The following is a 6,000-nucleotide window of genomic DNA, read 5'->3' on the forward strand; positions in this document are numbered from 1 at the left end:
TCTTCCTTTTGTACCAAAAAACCGTGTCTAAAACCTTGCTTTCAGCTCACTCTTTGGGATGGCAGCTTAGCATCAGGTGAAGTCTCATAGATCAAAACTACCCTCTCCTGCTTCGCTTCCTGGTTAATCTTGGGATCTCTACAAATGTTAGATAGATATGCAGGTGCCTCTTTTAGTATATCTCCATAAATTGGAGATACTGGGGTGTACAAAGTTAAGATTAGATTAGATTACTTACAGTGTGGAAACAGGCCCTTCGGCCCAACAAGTCCACACCAACCCACCAAAGCGTAACCCACCCAGATCCATTCTCCTACATGTACCCCTTCACCTAACTTACAAATTCTGTGTCTTACAATTGTGTACTCCACAACTACCTGATGAAGGAGCAGCGCTCTGAAAGCTCGTGCTTCCAATTAAACCTGTTGGACTATAACCTGGTGTTGTGTGATTTTTAACTCAAATACACAAACTTGCTTTGTAACTCATAATGTGTATATATAGCAGTATATAAATATATTTGAAATGTGCAATCAATGAGCACATATCTTTCAGTCTCTGAAACTGCCATTGTGAAAGTCAGATATTTGTCTCTATTTGTGTTTCCTCAATATCTATTATTTTTTAGGTTTTCTCTGTTCACAATTGAGTTTGAGCAAAGTCTTTGTAGCTTGCCTAACGACCCAGCAGGTGAATGGGCCACATGCTGTGAGGTGCATGAGGCAATTAGACCAAAAAGGTCACCAGTTCGATCCTCAGTCTATGTTGAGTTAATTGATCGCAGTCCTGATAAGGAAACAATGGGGGAATTTAAATTGGCTTCAATGGTTTGGGACAGAGAGTGAAAAGGAAAACTAACCCAGTGTTTCCACTGCTGGTAATCACGTGGTAACACCAAATCAGAACAGGACTTTGTTATATGGCCTCTCAGGAGAGTAGCAGTTTCACTCTATGGTCTTACCACTTCAGCACGGTAATCTGTAATAGAACTGTACTGCCCTCTGACACTGTGGAGTCTCAAAGATGAGCTGAAAATCAGACTGGAATATGAACAAATTTACATTGCAATATGGATTGGAGGACTTGAGCTACAGGGAGAGGCTGAATAGGCTGGGGCTGTTTTCCCTGGAGCATCGGAGGCTGCGGAGTGACCTTATAGAGATTTCTAAAATCATGAAGGGAATAGATAGGGTGAATAGACCAGGTCTTTTCCTTGGGGTGGGGGAGTCCAGAGCTAGAGGGCATAGGTTTAGGGTGAGAGGAAAAAAAATTTAAAAGTGACCTAAGGGGCAACTTTTTTACGCAGACGGGGGTGCGTGTGTGGAATGAGTTGCCAGAGGAAGTGGTGGAGGCTGGTACAATTACAATATTTAAAAGACATCTGGATGGGTATATGAATTGGAAGGATTTAGTGGGAAATGGGCCAAGTGCTGGCAATGGCACTAGATTGGGTTGGGGTAGTATGTACGAGTTGGACCGAAGGGTCTGTTTCCGTGCTGTACACATCTCAATGACGTAGCAGTAGAAATAGACCATTCAGTCTGCTCTATCATTCACTGAGATCAAGGCTAATCCAATAACCCTCAACACTACTTTCCTGCCTTTACCCCATAACTCATGATTCCTTTACTGTTTAAAAATCTATCTCAGCCTTGAATACACTTAACGATCCAACCTCAAGAGCCCCCTGTGCTAAAGAACTCCACGGACCCTCAGAAAAGAAATTCCTCTTTTATCTCTGTTTTAAATGGGTGACCCTTTTTTAGTGAATCTAATGAAATACACGGATAACCTCCAGTCACAGTGCTGGGGCGGGGGGGAGGATAAATCATTTGAGAGGAAGCTGGTGAATCCATTTTGAAATATCTTAGACCACCATTTTAAAAAATCATTTTGTGATCATGCTGCATTATGTAAGATGTGAATAAATATTAGCCACACAGTCATTAAGCAACATTGTAACTTAGGATTCTCTTTCTATTTAAAAGGATGAGTTATTTATTGAATAGTTCCACATATTTTAAACTTTACTTTTCATTCTCACTATCATGTTCTGTTGCTTCCTTTGTTTAGCATGGTTTTCAAACAAACTAGCATAGGCCATACAGAGACTTGCAACAGCCAGAAAATCCTCTCAGATCAGACCTGGCCATTTTAGTTTGCATACCTTCTTGACTGGCATGATTGAGTGAGCTGAGTTTCCACTTTAATTTCCTCTTATGAACTGTTTAGAGCAGTTTAGAGCAATATTTCTTCAGACATTGATGTTGCACTGAACAGAGTCAGTTTTTATATCCTTTCCTGGGATGTGAGTGATTCTGGTCATCCCTAACTGTCCTTGAGACGGGATGGTGCATCACCTTTTTGAACCATTTCAGTCGTGGTTTGCTCAGATGTCAAGAGAGGAGGAAAAGTTCTTCAAGGCAGGCATCCTTGCAAGAGGATTCGCAGTAGGGTTAAAATCAACTGAGTGAAAGCAAGGACTGCAGATGTTGGAAACCAGAGTCTAGATCAGAGTGGTGCTGGAAAGGCACAGCAGGTCAGGCAGCATCCGAGGAGCAGGAAAATCGACGTTTCGGGCAAAAGCTCTTCATCAGGAATAAGGGCTCTTGCCTGAAAAGTCGATTTTCCTGCTCCTCGGATGCTGCCTGACCTGCTGTGCTTTTCCAGCACCGCTCTAATCTCGACTCTGTTCAGATGTCAGTGGGTCTGGAGTCACATGTATACCAGACTTGGTAAAGATGGCAGATTTCCTCCCCTGAAGAATATCAGTGCATCAGTTAAAATCATCAATTGACAAGAGCTTAATGTTACCTTTTTACTTCGTAGAGGGGCCGAGTGGTATAATCGCTGGACTGTTGCAGAAAACCAGGAAATGTTCTGGGGATTGGAGTTACTACCCTCTGTGTGAAAAAGTTGCCCCTTAAGTATCTTTTATATCTTTCCCCTCTTACCCTAAACCTATGCCATCTAGTTCTGGATTCTCCAACCCCAGGGAAAAGACTTTGCCTATTTACCCTATCCATGTCCCTCATACTTTTGTAAACCTCTATAAGGTCACCGCTCAGCCTCTGACGCTCCAGGGAAAACAGCCCCAGCCTGTTCAGCCCCTCCCCACTAATTGAATGTAGGTTGTATCTTCATGGTATATTCTTTGTGAAATAGCACCACAGAGACTGGAATCACGTCACCAAGTCATCGTTCAATTTCCACATGGAGAGTCCTTGACACTGCTCCTGCTCCCTCAGAGCCAGTGTGTCAGAATGTCAGCCAGGGTTCCCTGATTGGACCAGATTAACAGCCCCAATCGGTGAACTCAGACGCTGAGATCCAGCTGGCTGACCTCTTTGCAATGACAACACTTTGCATGTATTCATAATTAACTTTGCACCCCATTTCACCAAGACACTCTCCCCTCCCACATGTGTTTGCATGATCTATAGTCTACCTGACTGGAATGTCATAAAATTCTGTTTGTTTCACTAAATTCCTTTTAGGAAAGGCCTTTATATGACTCCAAGTTTAGAATAATGTGATTGATTCTGAAGGGTTAAAAAAGTCACTTAACTAACCAAAAAGATAGCTCACCACTATCCTTATTGAGGTCAGTTGAACATGACTTATTAGTGTTGGCATTATCAATGATGCCCGCACCCTGTGATGAGGAATACATGAAAGGTGGATGTTTCCTCTGACAGGGGAGATCAGAAGTATAGAGCAGTCTCCGAATAAGGGGTTATCCATTTGGAACTGGGAGGAGGAGACATATCCTCACTTGTACATCTTGGGAAATATGTTCTGGATGTTGGTTTGCGAACCTACATCCAGAACCTCAACCTGAGCTACAAATCTTCTCAAAGGTCACTGGAAAATATGTACCTGCCCAACTCCCCTACCCCGAGAACCATGAGTATTTTGTTCTTGTGTATATTCAAGACTGCAGTGAGGACCTTTTTGTAGGTAATAAGAGGATAGTGTGGGAAGGTAGAAATTAGCTGCAGGTTCTGATTTAAAAGGGACCTAAGGGGCAACTTTTTCACGCAGAAGGTGGTGCGTGTATGGAATGAGCTGCCAGAGGAAGTGGTGGAGGCTGGTACAATTGCAACATTTAAAAGGCATCTGGATGGGTATATGAATAGGAAGGGTTTAGAGGGATATGGGCCAGGTGCTGGTAAGTGGGACTAGATTAGGGTAGGATATCTAGTCAGCGTGGACGAGTTGGACCGAAGGATCTGTTTCCATGCTGTACATCTCTGTCTCTATTGAATGATAGTAAACTCAAAGGACCAAGTGATCAACTCCTAGTTCCTATGTTCATAAAACTCTTCCTTTACCCAACAATCTCACTCTGAATTGAAAGTTAAATTATTCTACAGCAATCTGACTTGTGTTCTCCTGTATTTGAGAAATAAAGAATAGATGCTAAATTTAATCTCTAAGCGAAGTTTCTGTGTTTGCAACACACCTTTTGCAATATCAGGGTGAAGTAACCTTTGTTTTTACTTTATGCTCTGTTTCCATGCTGTGATAGTCCAACAGAAGTTCATTTCATGAAATATTCTGCATCCCACAAAACAATAGGAAGGAACAGGAACAGATCAAAATCCCCAAAAGGTGGGCAAATGAGTGAAGGAAAATAATACAGATGCTGGAAATCCCGAATATAAAATAGAAAATGCTGGGAACAGACTGTGGGTCTGACAATTTCTGTGACCATTGATAGGGCACTGTTGAACTAGCTCTTGCAAGTATTTTACTCCCGCAGGGGAAAAATAAACTTATGGATCAACATATGGCCAAATATAAAAGAAAATCACAGGCAGCAATACCTGTGGGGTGACAATACCCGTCCGATAATACTTTGTGCTTTCCTTATTTCTTCCCCTCTCTGTGATCATTGAGCGTGGACATGTGCTGACTGCACTTGAGCAGAAAGGCAGCACATTGCTTTAGGAGGATGCAGTTTTCAAAGCCATGTGTCCTCACCCATTCTCTTGGGTCAGCTTAAAAGTTGTCAATGCAAATTTGAATAGAATCCAAAGAGAAGAGAATGATTCTGATCAATATGTATGGAGTTCCCCAGAACAATAACTTTTCTGTCCTCCCTCAAATCAGAACAGCTGCAATGTTCTATTTGCCCCTCATTTGCTATTGTAAGCCATGAACTTTTATAGAGAGGGAGTGAAAGAGAGATAAGCCAATTGAAAGTGTTGCTCTAATAATTGTTTGACATTTGTATGTAGCGACAGAAGGGAATTAATGAGAGCTTTGAATCTAAAGTTGAAGAAAGTCAATCTAATTGTTGCTTGACTAGTCTTTGCATTTAAAAGATCTGTCACAGGTGCAAGCTGACTGTATCGTTTCTTTAATGTAGAATCACTCTCCAAAAAATGCAAAGAACAGTATCAAATATTGGATTGGGGGGGGGAGAGGTTGGAGTGCGGATTTCAGAAGCTGTGTAATTCACTAAGCTGTGATGTGAATAGAGTCTCTATCAAAGTAAACTCTGCAAATGATGCAAACACAAGAAACAGCAAACAGCAATAAAAAGGGAGGATGGAACTGCTGATAGAGGATGAAAGGTACTTTTTGTTTGACACCTGCCACACAAGGTACAGATAAATTGGTGCTCTTACAAGCTATACTTCACCATTTAAAAAAAAAGCCACAAAGCAAACTTGTTTGAAAGTCGAAAGTTTACAGAACTTTAATAAAAACAAAATAATTGAAGTTTGTCTTCCTGCTGTTTCTTAAATGTAAATAAGTCTTAACATAATTGTAAACAAAATAAATTGACATTGTTTCTCGAATATCAGGACATGATCGCAGTTGACTCTCAAAATAACAGTCAGAAATGAAAACAAAGTAAAATATAACACTTTGGATTTTAGTTCCTGGTTTCCAGCTTTTAAATTCCGCTCAGCAACGAACGATTTATGATGGAAAGTTTCTTTTTAAAACTTAATCCAGAGTTACCTGTCACAGTTTTTGCAAATGTAC

The sequence above is a fragment of the Chiloscyllium punctatum genome, chromosome 11 (assembly GCF_047496795.1).
Source record: "Chiloscyllium punctatum isolate Juve2018m chromosome 11, sChiPun1.3, whole genome shotgun sequence".
NCBI lineage: Eukaryota > Metazoa > Chordata > Chondrichthyes > Orectolobiformes > Hemiscylliidae > Chiloscyllium > Chiloscyllium punctatum.